The 22,943-nt window shown below is 43.5% G+C and overlaps 1 protein-coding gene across 2 annotated transcripts in view; it reads left to right on the top strand.

The window, feature by feature from the left end:
- Positions 1-2,770: 2,770 nt before the first annotated feature.
- The window catches only part of WSCD2 (WSC domain containing 2), a 160,784-nt gene continuing 140,611 nt past the window's right edge, over positions 2,771-22,943 (top strand). The window contains exon 1 of one of the 2 annotated variants that reach the window (XM_007489968.3): positions 2,771-3,540. The gene's annotated coding sequence lies outside the window, so the exon portion shown is untranslated. The remainder of the gene's footprint in view (positions 3,541-22,943) is intronic. The other variant, XM_007489969.3, reaches the window with a different exon arrangement.

The raw sequence follows: 22,943 nt of genomic DNA, 5'->3' as shown, positions 1-22,943 counted from the left end.
AAATGAGAATAATAACACCTGGATTCATGGAGCTATTGTAAAGAGTGCACTTGATGCACCTGAGAGTAGCAAAGAACTAGAGAAGGGAGAGAATATAAAAAGGAACATAGTGTGGAGAGATGGATATTAGAGAATTATAGACTACCAGAATTCCCCAGTTTACCCCTCAGAGGATGGGTCTGAGATCCATAGAGGGGAAGTGATTTACCCAAAGTCATTCAGAATAAGGACAAACCCCCAGACCTCTTAGCTTCCAGGGAAGGTTCTTCCTACCACAGAGGAACCTAGAGAATTTTATTTTCTCCCCCTCCCCTCTCGGACATTCCCTGTCCTAAGGCCCCTCCCACCTCCCACATTCCCAGTTCTGACAGTCCCTGTGCTGAGGTGCCTCCTTCTAATGTTCAGTGTTCTGAGATCCATCCCAGTTGTGGCATCTTCTGACCTCCGAATCCCGTGTTTACTTCATTTCTCATGCTTTAAGATTGCGTCTGGCTCTGACAATCTATGAATCTTTTTGATATGTGACCATCATGTAGCAGGGAAAGGATCTCCAATTGTTCTCCTGGCTGTACTGAGGAGGGTACTGAGGAGGCAAGAGCCAAGTGCTCAGGGATGACCCAAGAGAAGGTCGTCCTCTATGCATTCAGATTCTCTGGTCTTCATCCCTCCCTATCCTGGGCTGCATCTTGTGGTTCCAACGCATAATTCACCAGAATTGTGGTCAGTGTTTCCTGCTCTAGGCACAGTAGGAGACCCCAAGATAAGTTAGACATGTGCTCTGCTGTCATGTGGTTTACAGTCTGCTTGGGGGACGGAGGGAACTCCATCAAAGTCAATATGGTCTGGGGAAGATCAGGAGAGACCTAGATGTGAATCTCACCTTCTATACCCAGTGTCTCAATTCCTCTAAGCCTCAGTTTCCTCATCTGTACAATAGGGATAATAACAATCCTTTTTTTCCCCCAGAGCCATTGCTGGAATCAAATAAAGTAATGTAGAGAGCTCTGCAAACCTTAAAACACTATAGAAACATCAGCCGTTATTTTAAAAATGGAATGTGATAAGTGTAGATGAGATATCATACGATTTAGAACTGGCTGGGGACCTTGGAGATATAAGGATAACTGCCACCTCTGTGGGCTGCATGGCATAGTGAGTAGAGAGCAGGTCTTGGAGTCCAGATAGCCTGGGCAGTCTGCCTCTGCCCCAGGCTGGCTACAGTGTGATCCTGGCTACAGTGATGGGATGGAAAACTTGCCTAAGAGATGCTGAGTTGTAGGAATTCACAGATTTCCAATAGAAATGGAAGGAGCCAGCCAGCCCAGTCATCTCCTTTTACAGATGAGCCCAGAGAGATTCTGTGACTTCCTCAAGATTACCCAAGATATAAATACCAGAAGCAGGATTTGAGCTCAGATCTTTTGGCTGGCACAGTGTTAGAGTTCTGGGCTGGGAATCAGGAAGACTCATCTTCATGAGTTCAAGTCTGTCCTCAGACACTAGCTGGATAAGTCATTTAGCCCTGTTGGCCTCAGTTTCCTCATCTGTCAAATGGGAAGGAAATGGCAGCTCACTCCAGTATCTCTGCCAAGAAAACCCCCAAAGAGGTCATGAAGAGTCTGACACAACTGAAAATGGCTGAACTGACTTCCTAGGCAGCATCCTTTTCACCATTCCATTGGGACTTCTGGGCTTTAAAATCACAGATCTGGCCCCTATCCCCATTGGTGAATGCTTATAAGCTATCCCCCAAGACAGTCCTAGGATCGATGGAGGGAGACACGTACCGGAACTAGATCGAAGATTCCTTCCGTGTAGGAAATTCCCGCATGAAGAATTTCCTTTGACCAATCCAAGTAGGTACCTTCTCTGCAACCTAATTACTTAGAGCTATGGAAGGCTGATTGGCCTGCCCAGGGTCAGAGGGCTAGCGTGTATCACAGGAAGAACTTGAACTCAGGTCTTCCTTATTCCAAGACCTGCACACTCCCCCAACATATATGGAAATTTGGTTGTCTATGTGTTTAGACACACATATATGACACATATATGTAGGGATGTTTGGGTGTGTTTAGAGCCATGTGTGCCTGCATGTATGTATAGATGTTGGTGTCTCTGTGTTTAGACATGCATGCACATTTACATGTGTGTATGCATACCTATATCTTTATGAGTGTATATAGAGAATATATATACATATATAGAGTGTATATTACAGACACATGCATGTCTGTGGATCCCTGTTTATGTGTTTCAGTGTGTTGGGCACATGTGCATGTATGTGTATGTACACAGTGTCTAGCTCTTCATGCATATCTAACATAGGTATAGCTGTTTAGGCGGCTGTGTGTATACATGTACATGTATGTATTTTACACAATGCCTGTATGTGTGTAGCCCTGTGTGCACACAGACATGTGCATATCTGCACACTGTGTCTATAAACATGTGTCTACATAGATCCCCGGGGGTGGGGGGGGTGTACACGCCTACATCCACACACCGCATCACCAGGCGGGAGTCAGAGAAGGGGTCCTGGAGGCCCGAGCACTTAAGTTGACCCTGGGGAGGGGGGGCTGCGGACTCCGCACAAGGGGGGCTCCTACGAGTGAGGGGGGGCGCTGTCAGCCGCCAGCGCCTTCCTCCGGCATCCCGCCGCCCCCGTCCCCAGCCTGGAGCTGGCCAGCGCCCCCTCCCCCGAGCTGGCTGGCTGGCTGGCAGCCCCGCGCCTTTCCCGGCTGGCCTGGCAGCCCTGAAGGAGTTAAGCGGTAGGCAGTGCTGTAGGCCTGCGAATAGAGTGGCAGCGGAGGGAGCCGCCGCCGCTGCCGCAGCAGCAGCAACAGCCGCCGCCGCGGAGGAGAGAGTGGAGCAGGGGAGAGCGGAGCCCAGGCAGCCCGATAGAGATGTTAACTAAGGGAGCGCCCGAGCCGCCCGAGCAGCAGTAGCCAGGCTCCAGCCTCCGCGCCTTGCTCGGCTCCCACGGCCCGCACCCCCTGCCCAGCCCTCGGGCCCCCGCTGGGTGGCACGGGCTCTGCCCCAAGCCGGGGCTCGGCTGCGTGAGCGGGAGGCTGCTGCGGTGAGCGCTATTGGCCGCCGGGCTCCGGGGCTCCGGGGCTCCCGTGCTGCCGCTGCCGCTGCTGCATTGGGGGGCGCAGGCCCCCCCGCCCACCCCCGCTGCTCCCCGCAGTTACTTTTCCTCCCACTGGGGCTTCTCGCCCGCACGGAAAATACCAGTGGGCTAAGCAGGAGGGAACCGGCTGCTGGCTTCCCCCTTTTTTTTTTACCTCTCTCTCTCTCTCTCTCTCTCTCTCTCTCTCTCTCTCTCTCTCTCTCTCTCTCTCTCTCTCACACACACACACACACACACTCACACACACACACAGCCTGATCTCCTCCACGCGATTGCAGCAATCCTAGACCTGGAAGGAGCTCGGGGGAGCCGGGGGAGCCCGGCTGGGCTCCGGCGCTGAGGAGGAGAGACTGGCCAAGCTCCCAGCCAGAGCTGCTGACAGAGTTGGGAAGCTCCTGGCGACCCCACAGGTAACAGGGCAAAGGGGGGGAGGTGGGAAACGGAAAGACGGAGGTGAGGGTGGGCAAGAGCCAAAGGGACCAAACTAAGATGCAAAGAATCCAGGGTTTCATCCCAAGGAGCTGGAATTGTATCCCCGGGCAACACCCTCCCCCCAACATGGGGGTGGGGGAACGGAGCCATTGGCTCATTATTCGCCAGGGATGGCTTGGGGAAGGTGACAGACAGAGCCGAACAGGTTCAGGGAGAAACTTTCACTTCCCCAGGGGGGCAATGAAGTGCCATTTGGAGCCCGGCAGCCCTCGGGCTCTGGCCGGGCAGGTAGCGGGTTGTGGACTGCGTGGAAGGCAGCTCTTGAGTGGAGAGCTCGGAGAGAGGGACCTTATTTTGGAAAGGGAACGGCGTCGTAAAGGAGGGATGGGGAGCCGGGGCTTCACTTGTTACCGGCCCTCGAAAGGGAGAGAGAGAGGCAGAGCTGCCTTCGAGGCTCAGGGGAGGCGAGAGACGAGCAATTGTTTCTCAAGTTTGTGCTTGATGATGGGATGTCTTGGAGATTTCTGGAGAGGAGAGGAGACCCTCCGGGATTCTGAGGCGGCGGGCAGGACTGGGGGAGGCCGGGAAGGAGACGAGGCACGGATGCTGCTTGCAGGACAGAAAAGCAAATCGAAGAGGTCTTAAAAGAGTCCATGAAATTGGGGGCTGTGAGCATGTCGTGTGTGTGTGTGTGTGTGTGTGTGTGTGTGTGTGTGTGTGTGTTGGAGGAGGGGCCAGTCAAGGGGGAAAAACAACCCAACCTCTGCTCCTGGTTTCTCATGAAACCCGCTCATTGTGCGTTCAGAACCCAACCAGCTGAGCCTCCAAAGACCCTGCTGCCTCTGAGTATACACAGCACAGCTACTGGGGGAGAAGGAAGGGTGGAAGTTTGCCAGCAAGGAAAAGATTCAGTGAAGGGTTCCCGGTAGACTCACCCCCTCGCCTCCAGGAGAAGATTTGTAGAGCTGGGAGAGGACCTTCCCAAAGCATGGAATTCAGTCCCTTTGTTTGACAGAAAAGAAAACCAAGGCCCAAAGAGGCTTCAGGGTTGATCCCCCCTCAGAGCTGGGACAGGAGAAGGGCAGAAACTGAGATGGCTAAACTTTTCTGCAAGTGAAGGGCTGGGCTGGAGATGGTAGTTGGAAGGGGGGCTTTTCATCTTGAGAGCCCCAGGACAAAAGATTCTGGGATAGGAAGGAACCTCAGAGGCCATCTAATGCAATTCCTTCATTTTATATATGGGGAAACCAACACCTAGAATAATAGATAGAACATGGAATAATATATGAACATAGAATATGACCATAGAATAATAGATTGCATGCTGGCAGGGACCTTGGAGCTCACCTAGTCCAACCCTCTCCCCCAATATTAAAGATGGTGCCATGATAAATTTATAGCCCAAAGGGTTAAAGTCACTCTAGATCACCTCTGACATTTTACAGAGGAGAACATTGAAGCCCAGGACGACACAGGTAGGAAGTGAGAAAGCCAGGATTAGGATGAGAGCCATATGTCACCCTCCTGACCTGATCTACACTGGCTCACCGCTACTTCTTGCTGCACTGTGGCTGGGAGCTGTGGAGGCCAAGCAGTCGATGTGTTAGTCCAGTTAGGTGCTAGATCCTAGCATAATGGATGCCCAAAGCGGTCGTCCATCTCCTCTCCCCACTGAAGTGCTCTCCTCTGAGCCCCTTGGCTCATTCCTGGAGTTCTAACTCCAGCAGGTTTTGCTCTTCCCTCCTCCTGTGGGATAGTTAGTGACAACATGGGGAGAGGCTCTGAACTAGAGTGGGATGGGCTCTCTGCCAAGCCACTGGAAATGTTAACTGGACCTCCCCCCAAACCCATGCTGGCACTGAATGAAGAGGGGTGATTGTGTCCTGTGGTTTGCCAGCAAGGCAGACACCAGGGAAAATGATCCCCCTTTGGCCTCTGGACAGACCATGGAGGCATTCCTCCAAAGCCAGGGGTGGGGGATCGCCACCACCCTGGGGCTGACAGGGCCTCCCCCAGCAGGGGCCAACCTCAGAGTTATTTCTAGAGGACTGTTCAGGCCAGGTGTCAAAGGCAGATACCAGTCCCAGATGGCATGGTCAAGTTGGATCAGCTGGCCTAAGAGCCAAGGAATCTGGACTCTTGCCTAGGTTCTGCCATAACCCAGCTAGAACATGAGGAACTGTTCTATGCCTCAGTTTCTTCATGTGTCAGATGAAAGTTTTAGATGAAGGCTGTAAGGTCCTGATTTTTCAAGGTCCCTCTCACCTCTGACATTCTATGTTCATAGGCATTGTCTGTGTCTGATATTCAATGCTCAATTTTCTAAAGTCCCTTCGAGAGACTGAGCTACTCTCAGCTCTGACATTCTATGTCTTGAGGGCCTTCTCCAAGCTAATATTTAGTGTTTGTTCTAAGGGCCCTCCCAGCAATGACATTTCATATTCTAAGGTTCTTCCCATCTCTCATGTTCTCTGTTCTAAGGCTCTTCCCAGCATTGGCATTCTGTGATTCCATTTGGCAGTCACAGCTCAGGCAGGGGCAAGTGTAGGTTTCTATATGGGCCTTTCCATGTTTGTGCCTTGGCACTTGCTGTCCTGCTAGGCACCTGCACAGCTAAGCTAGCTCTGCCCATTCTCCAGGTGAGGTCATCTGGCAATCCTGCCTCACCCCATGACCAGTGGTTTCATCCCTGAAGGCTCCACCCATCCCAGCTCCTTATAAATCCCTGAATGGGGCAGGTGTCTCTGAGAGGGGAGCCCCAGTGGGCAATGAGAGAAGCCAGCTGTGAGAGAGTGGAAGAACAGGAACCACCCAGCCAGCTGCTGGGTCGTCATGACAACATGAGGTAGAGGTAGGCTGTCTCCGATGGTTTCAGCTTTTTTTTGAGGGGGCCACGGAGGATCCCTGGGAGTCAGGTGGAGAGACTCGGTGGCTTGGTTGTCCGTCATCCCTGCTGTTCATTTGGGCAGAAAATCTTTCCCCGGCTGTTTTACCCAGCAGTTGTGGATGAAGCAAGCTTGTTTTGGGGCTGGAGAAGGAATATTGGAGAGAGAAAGAACCTGTAAGCTGAACAGTAATGGGGAAGGGAGAGGTGGTGAGAGCTCTGGTGTCAGTGTGGAATGAGGCAAAATAATAGAGTTAAGGTGAACCCTGTCTGGCTGTGTGATGTTGGGAAAATTACCTAACCTCTCTGGGTTTCCTTAACTGTAAAATGAAGGAGTTGGATTTAGGTGTCCTTTGAGTTCCTTCCGGGATCTTATGAACCTGGGCCACCCTGACTCTGGGGCCAGCATTCTGCATTCAGTCAGGATGCTTTTCCCTCCTTGTCTGCAAATGGGAGTAATACCACTTGCTTTTCCTGCCTCACAGGGTTGCTGTAAGTAGAAAGCTTCATCAGCTTAGTAGTGTCAGAGGAAATGAAAGCCGGGATTCTGAAGAGCAAAGAATTTGGTGTCCTCTTCCAAACTGTGGGGATCAAAGATAGCAACTAGGAATCTGGGGGAAAAGCCGGCTCACCTTGATTGACTTGAAGCCACTAAGGAAGAGAGGAGAAGCATCATAGAGACAAGGAAGACCGAGGTACACTTTTCCCATCCTGGAAAAATGGTTTTCTTTCTTGTTAGAGTGGGACTCAGTTCAGTAAACATGTATTGAGCACTGGAGAGGCAACCAGGCTTGGATGATGGAGAACTGACCTTGGAGCCAGTAAGACCAGTGTTCAAGTCTCACCACTGAGACATTCAGGGCTCTTCTTACCCTAGAAGACTCTCTAAGTTGCCCAGCTATACTAGTCCTAGCATAAAAGAGGGAGAAGGGGATGGAGAGGCAGGAAAGGGGCAGACGCTGTTTCAGGTGCTGAAGATAAAAAGACAACAGTGAAAGTTCCGCCCTCAAGGAACTTACATTCTAATGGAGAGAACATAGAACATTAACTATCAGAGCTGAAGAAGAACTTTAAACAGAGAACATCAAAAGTGAGAGGGACTTTCAAATATGCAATGTAAGTACAAAGTCACAACATAGCTTCAAGAGGGAGAATGCTATTAGGGATCTAGTGTAAGAGATGATACTGGAGCTTTGCTTGAAAGGAAGCTGGAAGTTGTGGGAGTGTATTAAAGTCTCTTCTCATAGAGGTTAATAAATAAGTATTTTCATAGCACCTACTATGTTATGGGCACTGGGCTAAGAACTTTTTTACAAATATTATCTCATTTCATCTTCATAAAAACCCTAGGAGGTAGACAAAATTATCTCTATTTTACAGTTAAGGAAACTGAGGCAAACACTGATTTTATTTTTTAAGGGAAGTGCCCAGGGTTACTCTGCTACTAAGTGTTTGAGACTGGATTTGAATTCAGAATGTTCTGACTCCAGAACCAGAGCTCTATTCACTGCATAACCAGTTGCCTCTTAAAGATGATGTTTCTTGTTGTTTAGTTAATTAATCATATCCAACTCTTTGGAACCCCATTTGGCATTTTCTTAGCAAAGATACTGGAATGGTTTGCCAATGCCTTCTCCAGCTCATTTTACAGATGAGGAAACTGAGGCAAACAGGGTTAAGTGACTTGTCCAGGATCACACAGATAGCAAGTGTCTGAAGTCACCTTTGAAATCAAGTTTTCCTGACTATGGGTATCCACTGCACCAAAGAGGATATTAGCAGATAAATATTTGAACTGAAATCCTTTCCAGATTTACCAGAATGAATAAAACCATATCTGTACTTAATCAAAATTCTAGGGAAAAAAATGTCCTTCATTAAGTCCTTTCCTCTTCCCTATAAAAGTCTAATTAATTTCTAAGAGGAAATTTGGTCAAAGTTTAAGAAGAAACTAAGATCCAGGAAAATGCATTGGATTAGGGTGGTTACTAGACCGAGAGCTGGAAACTCCTTAATCTAATTAAGGTCGTTACCAGGGTCCACCCTAGAGGGACTGGAAGATTTAGGAAAATTATTCTCCAGGATGCACTGACATTTTCAGTTGCTATTTTTCTGTCAGATTCATCAGAGACTGTTACCTAACATCGAACCCTTATTAAGTCTCAACCTTGGAATTTTGCATTTGTTTCTGAATACTATGAAATAATGACAATAGCTTGGGTTTACAACCTAGGGTTGTTAAGCAGAGAAGTGGATAGAGTGAGTTCAAATCCTGTCTCAGACACTTCCTAGCTGTGTTACCCTGGGCAAGTCACTTCACCCTGTTTCCCTCAGTTTCCTCATCTATTAAAAAAAAAAGCTGGAGAAGAAAGTAGCAAAGCATTCTAGTGTCTCTGCCAAGAATACCCAAAATGGGGTCACAAAGAGTTGGACTTGATGGAAAAATGACTCAACAATGACAATATTTAATACTTTTAGACATTCAGAGAAAGAACTGTTGGAGTCCGATGGATGCACCTCAAAGAATACTATCATGTATGTCAGTGTATTTATGGTTTAGGTTTTGTATGAATGTGCTTCTATTATAATGACCTATATGGAAGTGTGTTTTGCATGTGAATAAAAATTTAATTTAATTTAAAAAATACGTTTAGGGAGAACAATAGCTAGCTTTAAGGTCTGCAAAGTGCTTTATAAATGATGCTATAATGGGTTCGAATCAAGAACACATGTGATACCCAGTGGAATCATGCATCAGCTATGGGAGAGGTGGGGGGGAGGAAAAGAAAATGATCTTTGTTTCCAATGTTTGGAAATGACCAAATAAAATAATGTTTAAAAAAAATAAATGATGCTATAATAAGAGCATCTGTATTTTAAAATCTGTATTTAAAGAAGAAAATAAGACAGGGAGATTAAGTGACTTGTGTAGGATCACTTAGCTAGGCAAGATTTGAACTCAGATCTTTAGCTCCCAAAACCCAATGTTCTATCCACCTTGTCTGAGGGGAAGAAATTTGAATAACAGAGGTCACTATGCCCCTCTTCAAGTCTCCCCAAGCAGCAGTGTTTGTGTATTCATATTTTTATTAATTCATTCATCTCTGATAGAGTTCTTTGAGATATAGAATGGCACAGTGGATAGGGAACTGGACCTGGAATCAGGAAGCAGGTTCATATCCCATCTCTGATCCATAACAGCTATGTAATCCTGGGCTCTAGTTGCACCCTAGTTTTCTTATCCATGACCTGAAGGGGTTGTCACTGGCCTCTACGACTTTTCCAGCTTTCGGTCTATTAGTCTAGCCTAAACAAAATGCAGAGAATGGAGTAGTTTTTCTCCTACAGGATTCAGTGTGAGTATATGACTTTGCCTGTGTGTGGGAGAGACCAAGACAGTGGGCAGAAGGCTCTGAGCTCCAAACCCTTTGAATGCCTCCTCCCGATGCCCTCCCAAGTAGACGGTCTCTCTTGGTCGGCTCATTTTCTGGAGGGTTGCATGGAGCTAGATGGTAATTGATGACCGCTCTCCAGTGGTGGCTTGGATGGATTTCTTCCTCATTTTCCTTTCAGCCAGTTGATTTTTCCCAAGGAGCTGCTGCCCTGCAATCCTATGGTGTCTCGTGTCTTTCAAAGCTTGCCTTCCTTCCTCTCCCCCTGGCCTTATTTAAAAAGGACACGGCTCCTTTCCTCCCTCCTTTCCCCTTCCCTTCCTCCCCAATCACGAAAACCTCTCAACGCAAGCCTCCATTTGCTGGGAGTTGCTGAATAAACCTACAGATGCCAGAAGCTCAGGTATAATTTTAGGCAGAACATCTGAAAATAGGCAGCCTGGGAGTCAGTAAAACATCTTGACATTAGTGTTTCTAATTAGGAGAAACTTGTTTTCCTTAAATAAATAAATCAAGGGGAAAAGAAGACAATTGTCTCCTATCGGAGGCTCTTGGGCTCCTAGGCTGCTGGGGGGTGTCTGGAGGAAGGGAATGGCTAGGACATGAGGCCAAAGAGGGAAGGATCCTAAATAAGGTTTTTATTTAGAGCTCATTAAGGCATTAAGGTATGTTATCATTTCAAGAGGTTTTAAAGAGCTGATTAGATGCTCTTGGAAAATGACTGCTAACCTAAGAATTAATAAGAATCATAGAATTTCAGAGCTGGAAAAGGATCCCCCAAAACAGAGAAAGCCAGAATTGCCAGAGCTGGGAGGGACCTTGGAATAGGGAATATCAGGCTAGAAGAACAAGGCATAGAATGAAATGTTAGCTTTCAGATGGACTTTTGAGTCATAGAAGGTATAATATCAGAGCAGGTAGGTGTCTCAGTGGTTTGAGAGCCAAGCTCAGAGATGGGAGAACCTAGGTTCAAACCTGGCTTCAGATATTTCCTAGCTGTGTGACCCTGGGCAAGTCATTTAACACCAATTACTTAGTTCTTACCAATACATTGTATTAATTCTAAGACAGGTTTTTTAGAAAGCATAATAGGGCAGCTGGGTAGCTCAGTGGATTGATAACCAGGCCTAGAGACAGGAGGTCCTGGGTTCAAATCTAGCATCAGATACTTCTTAGCTGTGTGACCCTAGGCAAGTCACATAACCCCCATTGCCTAGCCCTTACCACTCTGCTGTCTTGGAACCAATACATAAAAGATATAATATTAAAGAAGGAAAGGAGCTTAGATAATGTGCCTAGGGGCTGCTAGGTGGCTCAGTGGATAGAGTGCTGGACCTGGAATCAGGAAGACTCATCTTTCTGAGTTCAAATCTAACCTCAATCATTTATCAGCTATATGACCCTGGGCAAGCTATTTAACCCTGTTTCCCCTCAGTTTCCTCATCTGTAAAGTGAACTAGAGAAGGAAATGGTAAACCACTCCAATATCTTGGCCAAGAAAACCCCAAATGGGGTCCCAAAGAGTCAGACAGGACTGAAAAAAAACAGCCTTATTTTTTAACAGATGGGGAAAATGAGACCTGCTTTCCAGAGAGGAAAGATGACTTGTCCTAGATTACATGGCGAGTTGGCACCAAAACCAGGAGAAGAAATTAGAAATGATGATTTCCATTATATTGTGATAAGACATTTTCCAATTCAATTAAGCTTAATAGCTTGGGTTAACCTTTAAGTGCCTACTCTGGGAGCTCCCTTAAGTAATCAAATAATGGGTCCCATCCCCAAAATGTATGAATAAGGTGCTATGATGGGGAGTTCATTGGTATTTGCCAAGCTCTCATTAGAGGTCACCAAGAAAAGGCTGAATGGCCACTGGTTAATATATCATAGTAGAGATTCCTTTCATTCGTGTGTTGGACTCAATAATAATCATGAGAAAATTTATATAGTGTTTTAAGGTTGGTAAAACTCCTTATGCATTTTATTTCAACCTGAGGTCCATGATCTTTAAATATAGGCACACAGATAGATATATATTTCAGTAGGATTGCTTTTTCTTTCTATCCTGTGTATTTTATTTCATGTACTCAAGAATAGTGATCTGAGGAGTCCAGAAACTTCTCAAGGTTGCCAAGAGAACCATGGCACAAAAAAAGCTAGATGGTTTCTGAGGTCACACCCAGTTCCAGATCTATGGTCCTCTGACCTCTTCCAGATTCTGGGGCTGAAAACAAAGATGAAAATGACAGTTTCTGTCTTTAAAGCGTTTTTATTATTGTAATAACAATAATGCTAATCATAATGTTTATATTGGGTTTATTATGCACCAGGCATGATGCTAAGTACTTTATATCATTTGATCCTCCCAGCAACCCCAAGAGGTTAGAGCTCTTACTATCCCCATTTTGTCTGTCTTTGAGGGGAGAAATCATCATGGAAAGAGAACCCACTTTTCTCATCACAAGCAGCAGCAATTGCTGACCAATTTCCACCACCAGTCAGCTAGGCAGAGGAACTCTGGGAGTGGCACCATTTTCTAGACCAATGATTCTGCTTCCAGCCCACTACTCTCAACTAACGCCTGGAAAGCAAGTCCTGGGGAGAAAGAACCAACCATGCCCCACCAATTGCCATCAAAATTGGCAAGCCAGCGTAGCTGAAGCAACAAAGAGAGAGAGAGAGAGAGAGAGAGAGAGAGAGAGAGAGAGAGAGAGAGAGAGAGAGAGAGAGAGAGAGAGAGAGAGAGAGAGGCACAGAGGATAGAGACAGTAAAAGAGACAGAGAAAATAGAGTTGAAGACAGAGATGGAAAAAGAGTCAGAGAAAGAGAGACAGGCATACACAAACAGAAAGACAAATCACCACTATCATCACTTTGACAACTATTTCCCCTCAGATTATAATGAAGATAGCCTAGGGCCCTGAACCCAAGAGCATTGGGAAGGGCAACACTTTTAGCCTAGTACTCTTGGAAGGGAATCCCTGAAAAGATGCAGCTTGGCAACTACTCCTGTAGGTGCTATAGCCATAACTACTTAAGATCCAGAAAGGGGGGCATTGTTAAATGTTTGTTGTCACTGCTCTCTTGCATATTTAGGTAAATCCTTTCCTTCATTCAACACCCCAACCTAATAGGATTTTATAAGTGGAAATGACATAAAAAAGAAGCATTAAAAATTAAATAACACTCCCCCCTCCAAAGAAGCATTAAAATTTGCTTTTCTGGGGCACCAAGGTGGCTCAGTGTATAGAGAGTCTGAGATGAGAAGTCATAGTTTCAAATGTGGTTCTTCCTAACTGTGTGACCCTGGATAAGTCACTTAATCCCCATTGCCTAGCCCTTATCATTCTACTGCCTTGGAATAAATACTTAGTATCAAGTTGATCTACCTTGCTGCTGTACCTCAAGGACCATGGGATTTTTCCATCTGATTTTGAGCCCAAACCTTCCATTAGTGTTGTCTCCTCTATTAGAACGTGGGCTCTTGGAGAGCACAGATTGTCTTACTTTTTATTTGTATCCTCAGTGTTAGGTACAATGCTTTGTACATAGGACACTCTTGGTAAATGCTTCATTCATTCATCCCAATGAGAAGGAGCCGACCATCTCCAAAGGCAGCTCATTTTTCTATTGGAGAAGTATAATGGGCATGGTGCTTCTTCCTACATCAAGCCAAGGGAAGGCTCTCTACCATTTCTGACTCCATCTCTGATACAAAAAGAAGGGAAGGAGACACTCTTTAACCTCTGCACTCCTCTCCTCTCGCCCATCAAATGAGATCCAGATATCAGGACAGGGGCTCCTGCCCTTGGGCTCCATACTCTCTCATATTGAGTGTCTCGTGGGCAACTTCTGAGATATATCCACTGCCTTCCCATCCACACAAGCTGCCATTGACCCCACCAGTCTGTCTACTCACTGCATAGAGTATCAGACTTGGAGCCAAGGAGACTCAAATTCAAATCCAGCTCCTAATGTTTATGAGCTGTGTGACCCTGAGCCAGTCACTAAAACTTGCAATACTCTAGGCAGCAGCCCGAGTCACCGATCAGGTGGCATATAAAACTGCATTGGTAGAAGGTCTTTACTCAACCTGGAGTTTTGAATATAAATGAAGTCACAGCCAACCTCTCGCCCTCTGCTTCTCAGAGTTTTTGGTCTCAAAGATTCCTTTATACTATTAGAAGTTTTTGAGAAACATCCCAGCCAGAGGTGATTTATGCAGATAATAGTTATATACTGCAGGGATTATAATTTATATATTTATGTTTATATATTTATATATATTTATATATTTATTATATATTTTATAAATATATAATATATAATATAAATAATAATAAATAAATATATATTTATTATATATAATTTCTATATTTATATATAATTATAATTTATATAAATATATATGAATGTTTAAAGAATTTTACATGTGTATGTGTGTACTCTTAAAATTATGGAAGACTCCCCCAAGAGGAAATTTAAAATATACATTATATATATATACATATATATATATATATAAGAACATACATATGTGTGTAGATATACTCTTAAAAATTTTGGAAGACTCCTCCAAGAAGAGATTTATGTGGGTTATAGCTATATATTGCAAGTATTGTAATTTTTGTACACATATACCTATATATTTTAAAGAAGATAAATATATATACACACTCACTCTTAAAAATTATTGAAACCCTCCCCCAAAGAGGGAATTTGTGTGGGTTATATAGCTGTATTATCCTTTTATATGCTTGAATGTTTCATATATATTTCATTTCTATATCTTATATATTACATTATCTATATATTTATCATATCTTATTTATATATAGTTATACTATTATATATTATATATTTTTCTACATACTTGTATATATATATATATATTTAAAAAGTATTGAAGACCATCCCCAGAGGGAATTTATAACTATTTACTGTAGGGATTATAATTTTTGTATATATATATATAAAAGCACATGTTCATGTAATTAAAAAAAAAAACCTCTTACCTTCTGAAGTCTTTGAATCAATACTGTATATTGGTTCTAAGGCAGAAGAGCAGTAAAAGATAGGCATTAGGGAAGTGACTTGCCCAGGGTCACACAGTTAGAACGTCTCTGAGGTCAAATTTGAACCCAGGACCTCCCATCTCTAGACCTGACTCTCAATCTACTGAGTCACCTGACTACCCCATATATATATACTCTTAAAAGTTATTGAATACCCCCCCAAGGGATTTATGTAGGTTATAGCTATATGCTACAGGTATTGTAATGTTTGTCTATATATTCATATATATTTTAAAGAGTATACATATATTTGCATGTATATATATATACACATGCTTAAAAATTATTGAAGCCCTTCCCTAAAGAGGGAATTTATATAAGTTAATATAACTGTATACTACAAGAATTGTAATCGTGTATGTGTGTTTTAAAGAATATACATATATGTATGTATATATACTCTATTTTTTAACCCTTGCCTTCCTCCTTAGAATCAATACTATGTAATGGTTCCAAGGCAGAATAGCAGTGAGGGTTAGGCAATGGGAGTTAAGGGACTTGCCCAGGGTCACATAGCTAGGAAATGTCTGGGGCCAGATTTGAACCCAGGACCTCCTGTATATGGGTCTGACTCTCAATCCACTGAGCCACCCAGCTGCCCCCATGCACATATACTCTTAAATTACAGGTATTCGAATTTATATATTTATAAATATATATATGTGTGCCCTTAAAAATTATTGAAGATCCCCCCAAAAGGGATTTATGTAGGTTATAGCTATATACTATAGGTACTAGAATTTATATATATATATATATGCATATATACATATATATGTTCTTAACAACAAGTAAGGACCCCCTGCTCCCCAAAGGGGAATTATACGGATTATATCTTTATAGTACAGGTATTGAATCCCCCATTTTACAGAGGAGGAAATTGAGGCTCTGATGGGTAAGTTCATAAAATCATCAATTTAGAACTGAAAAGGCCTTAGAGACCATCTAGTCCTCCTTCCCATTTTAGAATTAAGAAGATAAAAGCTTGGAAAGAGAGAGTCATTTGCCCAAGCTCACATGGTCTGTAAGTGTCCAAGGGAGGATTGAATTGTAGGACTTGCTATCTTGGAGTCCAATACTCTGTTTGCCACAGTAATATCAGTCAATCAATCAATCAATGCACAGTGTCCACCTGTGTCCAGCACTGGGGATGGGAGGACGTAGCCACAAGACAGTACAAGAATGAGGAGGCAGCAGAGTTCAGAGGAGACAGAGAGATGTAGCCAGGAAGGCATCATGGTGGAGGTGGGACTTCAGTGGCAGAGAGAATGTAGACACAGGGAGAGAAATTAGTAGGATGTGTCTGGACCCTGGAACAGCATGGCAAAGGAGTGGAAGTGAGACTGGGTATTGTGTGAGCAGAAAACAGTAAAAAGAGCAGCCTGGTAGAAGTAGAGGAAACAGGATGAGAATTCACACTCTGACTGCCTGGAATTGCTTCCAAATCAGAAAGGAGCCCAGCTTTACTTCCCATTCCTCAACATGACTCTTCTTAACAGTGATCAAATGTGATCAGGAGTCATGGTGAAGGAAAAGAACCTAGCAACACATCAGGAGACCACAGCTCTACCCCTACTTCTTTAAAAAATTTTAATAACAAATTTCCACATAAGTTTGCCAAAGTTATATGATCCATACTGTCTCCCTCCCTTCTTCCCTCCTCCCTCCCAGAGCTGACTCTGGATTATACATATATGATCACACAAAACATTTTTTCCATATTATTCATTTTTTCAAATGAATAATCTTATAGAGCCAAAATCCTAAAACATAAACTCAAATAAACAAGTGATAAATCATATGTTTTCATCTGCATTCCTACTCCAACAGTTCTTTCTCTGGCCATGGAAAGCATTCTTTGTCCTAAGTCCCTCAGAATTGTCCTGGAAAACTGCATTGCTGCTAGTAGCAAAGTCTCTCACATTTGATTGTTCCACAATATTTCAGTTACTGTGTACAGTGTTCTCCCGGTTCTGCTTATTTCACTCTACATCAGTTCACTTAGGTCTTTCCAGCTCTTTCTGAAATCATTCTGTTCTTCATTCTTTAGAGCACAATAGTATTCCATCGCTATCATATACCACAGTTTGTTCAGCCATTCCCCAGTTGAGGGACACCCCTATAGTTTCCAATTCTTTGCCCCCACAAAAAGAGCTTCTATAAAGACTTTTTGCACAAAAGATCCTTTCCCTTTTTTTTGAATCTCTTTGCCCCTACTTCTGTCATTGACCAGCTGTTACTCGTTGGACAAATCACATGCCTCCCCTAAGTCATAGGAATTTCCTCTTCTGTACAGTGAGGGAATTGGACTCAAAGGCCCCTTCCAGATCTCAAATTCCATGTTCAAGGACCCTTCCCAGCTTGGACATTTTGTAGTTCTAAATCTGAACCCAGTCACACCATGTCACATAGTCATAGTCACACTAGAACACAGTCACACCCAGACCCCATTACATGGAAGGGAAGAACAGTTAGCCAAAAGGTATGTTAGAGCTCCTGGAGAAGCACCAGAGAATTCCCTTCCCAAACCCAGTCTAACCCTGGAGATGAGGGTTTCAAGTCAGAAGATTCAATGAGGAGTGAGTCTCCAGGACAGAGCCCATCAATCACCTTGACACCCTGACAACGGACACTAATGAGACTGCTGTGCTCTGCCCAGACCTAATTGTCTACAATTCTCTTTTATGAAAGAACATGCAGGTTTACCTTTCAGTAGCAGCCAACTCCAAGATCCAGGGGATGGGAGGAGGGAGGGGAAAGTGCCGAGTTGGCAAACCCGTGGGCTGGCTCTGGGGGAAGGTGCTTCTGCATACAGTGGCTCCCAAGGGCTCCATCCCTCCATGTGCAGACAACTTGGGGGTGGGCATGAAGAAGCTATTTTAAGGCTCTTAGAATGCATTCCCTTGGGTGCGTGCCTATGGGTGCCTAGACTGACTGATGTGGAGTGGGAGGTGCCTCAAGCTATAGTTCAGTAGTAGGGTTGGAGATGAAGGAGACTGGGGGAAGCTAGGAGACAGCAGCCCCCCCTCCCCCCCCGTGTGTGTGTGTGTGTGTGTGTGTGTGTGTGTGTGTGTGTGTGTTTTCTCACATATCTAGATGCAAAGACTATGAAAAGTGGAAGAGGCTTTAGAATGGGAAATGTCAAAGCTGGGAAGGACCTTAAAGATCAATTTATCAAAATAACCACCATTTATATAGTACTTTCCAGTTTGTACTCTCTCCTCTCCCCTCCCTCCTCCCTTCCTCCTTCTCTCTCCCTCCCTTTCTCTTCTCTCTCTCTCTCTCTCTCTCTCTCTCTCTCTCTCTCTCTCTCTCTGTCTCTGTCTCTGTCTCTCTCTCTCCCTCTCTCTCTCTATCGCCCTCCTCTCTCTCCTCTGTCTCTCACCCTCCCCCCTCTCTCTCCCTCCCTTTCTCTCCTCTCTCTCTCCCCACTCTTTTTTTCTCTCCCCTCCCTCTTCAAAAATGATTGGAATCTGAGCTTTGCTAACCTCTGGTCTCACATTCTATCTTCCATTGCCTGATGTCTCAGAGGTGTGGTCATGGCACAGCAAGAGGAAAAACCAAACTGGTCTAGGAGAAGAGTCTAGTTTGAGAGACTGCTCAGTATAGTAAGTAGAAAACAGGCTGGTTGGAGTTGGAGATCCTCGATTCAAATCCTCATCTGTGCTACTCACTACCTTTGTGATCTTAGGCAATTGCTTTATCCTTTTGGAGTCCTCATCTATAAAGATGAGATAGTTGAATGAGATGACCTCTAGAGTCCCTTTTGGCTCTAAGTCTATGCTTCTCTGAGCCAAATAAAGTGATTCAAATAGGTGACCCTTAAGGTCCTTTCCAGCTCTAAAACCTATGACCCTGTTGGCTCTCTCATTAACAGAGTCACTTTGGGGAAGTCCATACCTTTTTCTGGACCTGTTTCCTCATTTTAAAATGAGTTATTTGGCCTGAATGGTCTCAAAAATCTCTTCCAGTTCTAATGTTCTTATAATGTCTTCCATCTTTTATAGTCTACATTCCAGGGCCTCATTATCCTCATCTTTTAGACTACCGTCCTAAGGAAGGTTATAGTCATACATTCCACAGAAACTCCTATTCACATGCAACCAGGAATCCTTTGCCTTAGCAATAACACTCAGTTGAGTCTGGATAAAATCCACATGAAGGAATGAATGAAATAAAAAGCATTGATTACTTGTTTACCATGTGCTAGGCACTGTACCAAGCCCTGGAGATACAAATACAAAATATATGATAGTCCTTGACCTCAAGAGACTTAGAGTCTAATAGATAATACCCATGAACTCTTAAACCATGGAAGAGAAGAGTTCCTGGACAGAGAAGACTAAGATTAGAGACATCCCCTGTTTCCATGGGAATAGAGATGGCTGTGAAGATGTAGGAATTGGGATGTCATGCATTGCCACCTCTAGGAATCAGTTTCCTCATCTGTAAAAGGAGAGAATTGGATTAGATGGTCCCTGAGGTCCCTTCTAGTTCTAGAATTAGGATCCTATAATCCAACATTTAATAAACCAGAAGAGAATTCTCTCCTCTTGAGTCTAGGATGAGTTTTCTTCAAGTCTTTGATTCTATGTTTCTACTTCAGATTCTTAAAAAATAAAATAAAATAAAGAATGGTGAAGGCAGAAGTGCTGCCTGTCCACCTCACCTTGAATTTCTGATCCCTATGCAAGTCACTGTCACGAGAACCTGGAGGAGTATTCATTTTGCTGTTGATTGTACTCCTTTCCCTTAAGCTACCATCAACACAGCCAAAACAAACGGAAATCTCTGTTCATAGAATAGGCTCAGTAGGTGTTTGATTGGGAATGTGAACGTAATTTCTGAATGTGCACTTGATGGGTCCAGATTCTTGCCCCTGTCTCCTTCAAGGGAAGGGGCTCATCAATTCAGCCCTGGATCAGTACTCCATTATAATAACAACATCCCAAAGCTTTTCTCAAGGTTTTCTCCCAAAGCTTTAAATCCTACTTAAATTCATTACATGGAAGTGGGCACTCTTTTCACAGGTATAGATTACCACCCTTCTACATCTATTCATCCTGGGTGCCTCTTTCCTCTTTCTTTGTGTAAAACATGGGATCATGGGCTGCAAGGATATGTTGGAGCCGGCTTGAACTGGATTGAGAGAGATGGTTGTAAAATTTTCAGTGTGAGCATTTATAACTCGGAAATTGGCAAATATTACAAATCAGAGCTTGATGTAGTGTTTTGTTGATTTTTTTAGACTTGAGAAAGTAATAATGCAGATTATACTTAAAAGTGAGCCATGTGTACTTCCTTCCTTCCCCCACCCTCACCAATGGCTAGTTGTTAAACATTTACCTGTATTCCACTGGATTTAGAGATGGAAAGAACCATAGGGATTATTTTATTTAATTTAAACATTTTTATATGTGGGGAAACTGAGACCCAGAGAAGGGATGTAATTTAAGATTAAGGAGTTAAAAGGGACATTTTTTGTCATTAAGTCCAATACCTTCATTTTACAGAGGAGAAAACTGAAGGACAGAAAAGGAATGTGAATTACCCAAATTCAAATAAATAACAAGTATAAAAAGTATAATTTTAACTCAAGCCCCCCGACCCCAAATTCAGCATTGATTCCACTGTGCTGTGTTGCCTCTCTGCTTCTCTGAGGCAGCAGAGTGATGTAAAAGAATCTGAGGCTTATAAGAAATGGAGTTGAAGAGAGAGTGCATTCCAGGCATCTGGGACCATCTGTGCAAAGGTCCAGAGATGGAAGGTGGAAAATTAAGCTAAAAAAAAAGCATCATGGCAGCCAATTTGTCTGATTCATATAATCTGTGAAGGAAAGTAATGGGAAATAAACCTGGAAAGGTGGGTAAAAGCATTAAAGGCATAGGCATTTATGTTTTATCCTAAGGACAATAGGGAGCAATCAAAGTTATTTGAGCAAGTGACATAATCAAACTTTAGCTTTAAGAAGATGATTTTGACAGTCCACTGGAGGTCACTCTAAATCACATGGGCAGATATCCCTTATATCTTAAACTATTTCCCTTTTCACCTCTACCTCCTCAAAGCTCAGCTCAGATACTACCTTTTTCACAAAACTTTGTCTGCTCCTTACTTTATGCATCACCCCCAAATTAGTTTATATTTACCTTGAATATGTTTTGTATTTGCTTGCATGTATTTATACTGTATCTCTTAATAAAAAGTTAAGTTCCTTCAGATCAGGGATTGCTTTATTTTTATCTTTGTATTTTTAGTGCCTCATACAGTTGTTCTTTTATTTTGGTCTTGCCTGACTCAATTTGGGGATCTTTTTGCCATTTCCTTCTCCAGCTCATTTTACAGATCAGAAAAATGAGGCAGAGTTATATGACTTGCTTAGCTAGCAAGTGTCTGAAACCAGATTTGAACTCAGAAAGATGAGTCTTCCTGCCTCCAGGCCTGGCACTCTATCCACTATACCACTTAGCTGCCCCAAATTGTACAGTGCTTGGCACATTGTAAGTGTTTAATAAATATTTTTATTGATTGACTGATTTAGTAATATTCATAGTGAAAAGGTGAGAAAGAGACAGAGAGACAGAGAGAGACAGAGACAGAGAGAAAGATAGAGAGAGAGACAGAGACAGAAAAGGAATGATAATCTTTCTGGACCCACCTTTGGTCAGATTACTATGGTGTCACATCTGAGCATCATGCTTTGGGAATGCTAAAGCTCAGAAAAAGCTGAGGCTAATGATGGCAGTTATGGGCAACAAAGGGATCTTTTAAAGCTATAGTGAGAGGAAAAGGAGGCTTAAAAGGGAAATAGTATCTTTGTTTGGGTGGATGAATCAATGATAACTAATAAGAGAGAAAAGGCAGCCAACTTTGTTTTTTTATGCCCAAGAAGATGACCTCACTAGTGGAAATGATGGCACCAAAATGACTAGCAGGGAGTTGATACCCAAGATATGCAAGGAGATAGTGAGAGTACTCACCTGCCCTTGATGAATATAAGTTGCCTGGTTCAGATGCCTCTGGCCCTGGAATAACTGATAGATGGGATGGCTGAATCACTGTTGGTGATATTTTAAATAAGAGAAGAAGCCCCAAACTAAAGGATGGCAAATGCTGGCATGATTTCATTTCTGGGAAATGATGAAACATTATTAAAGAGATGCTTGGTGAACATTTAAAAGGAAGTCAGTGATCACAGACAATCAAGCAGATGACATCAATTATTAATGATGTCAGACTAACCTAATTTCCTCTTTGGATGGGATACCCATACTAGTGGGTGAGGGGAATGCTATGGTTATGGTTTATCTAGATTTTAGTAAAACTTTTGATAAAGTCCATCATATTGTTCTTGTGAAGAGAAAATGGAATGCTATGGAATAGACAAAAATGCAATCAAATGGCTTTAGAACTTGTTAGATGAATGAACCCAACAAGTAATTGGGTTTTTTAAAAACCATTATCTTCTATCTGAGAATCAATACTGTGTATTAGTTCCAAGGCATAAGAGCAATAAGACCTAGGCAATGGATGTTAAGTGACTTGCTCAGGGTCATACATCTAGGGTCAATTTGAATCCAAGACTTCCCATCTCTAGGCCTGGCTCTCAATTCACTGAGCCACCTAGCTGTCCCCACCAACCTGTAATTGTTAACAGTTTAGTGTTAAGTGGAGTACATCAGAGATCTGTACTTGGTTCTGTTCTAATGAATATTTTTGTTAATGACTTGGATAAGGGAAGATAATCAGATTTGCAGATGACATCAACATGAGAAGGATGAGCAAGTCTAAACCCCAAAGGAACTGGGCAGACTATAGCACTGGACTGAGTGAAATAAGGTTAAATTCCATAGGAATAAATATCATGTCTTGCTTGCACTTCAGAAATGCAAGGTCAAGGAGGCAAAGTTAACAGCTATTCTGAAAAAAAAATCTAGTTGGGGAGAGCTGGGTGACTCAGTGTAGTGAAAGCTAGGCTTGGAGATAGGAGCTTTTGGGTTTAAATCTGGCCTCAGATATTTCCCAGTTGT

Source organism: Monodelphis domestica, chromosome 3 (genome assembly GCF_027887165.1).
Source record: "Monodelphis domestica isolate mMonDom1 chromosome 3, mMonDom1.pri, whole genome shotgun sequence".
NCBI classification, from domain to species: domain Eukaryota; kingdom Metazoa; phylum Chordata; class Mammalia; order Didelphimorphia; family Didelphidae; genus Monodelphis; species Monodelphis domestica.
The sequence above is the reverse complement of the archived record's forward strand: the minus strand, read 5'-3'. Positions and strand labels throughout refer to the sequence as shown.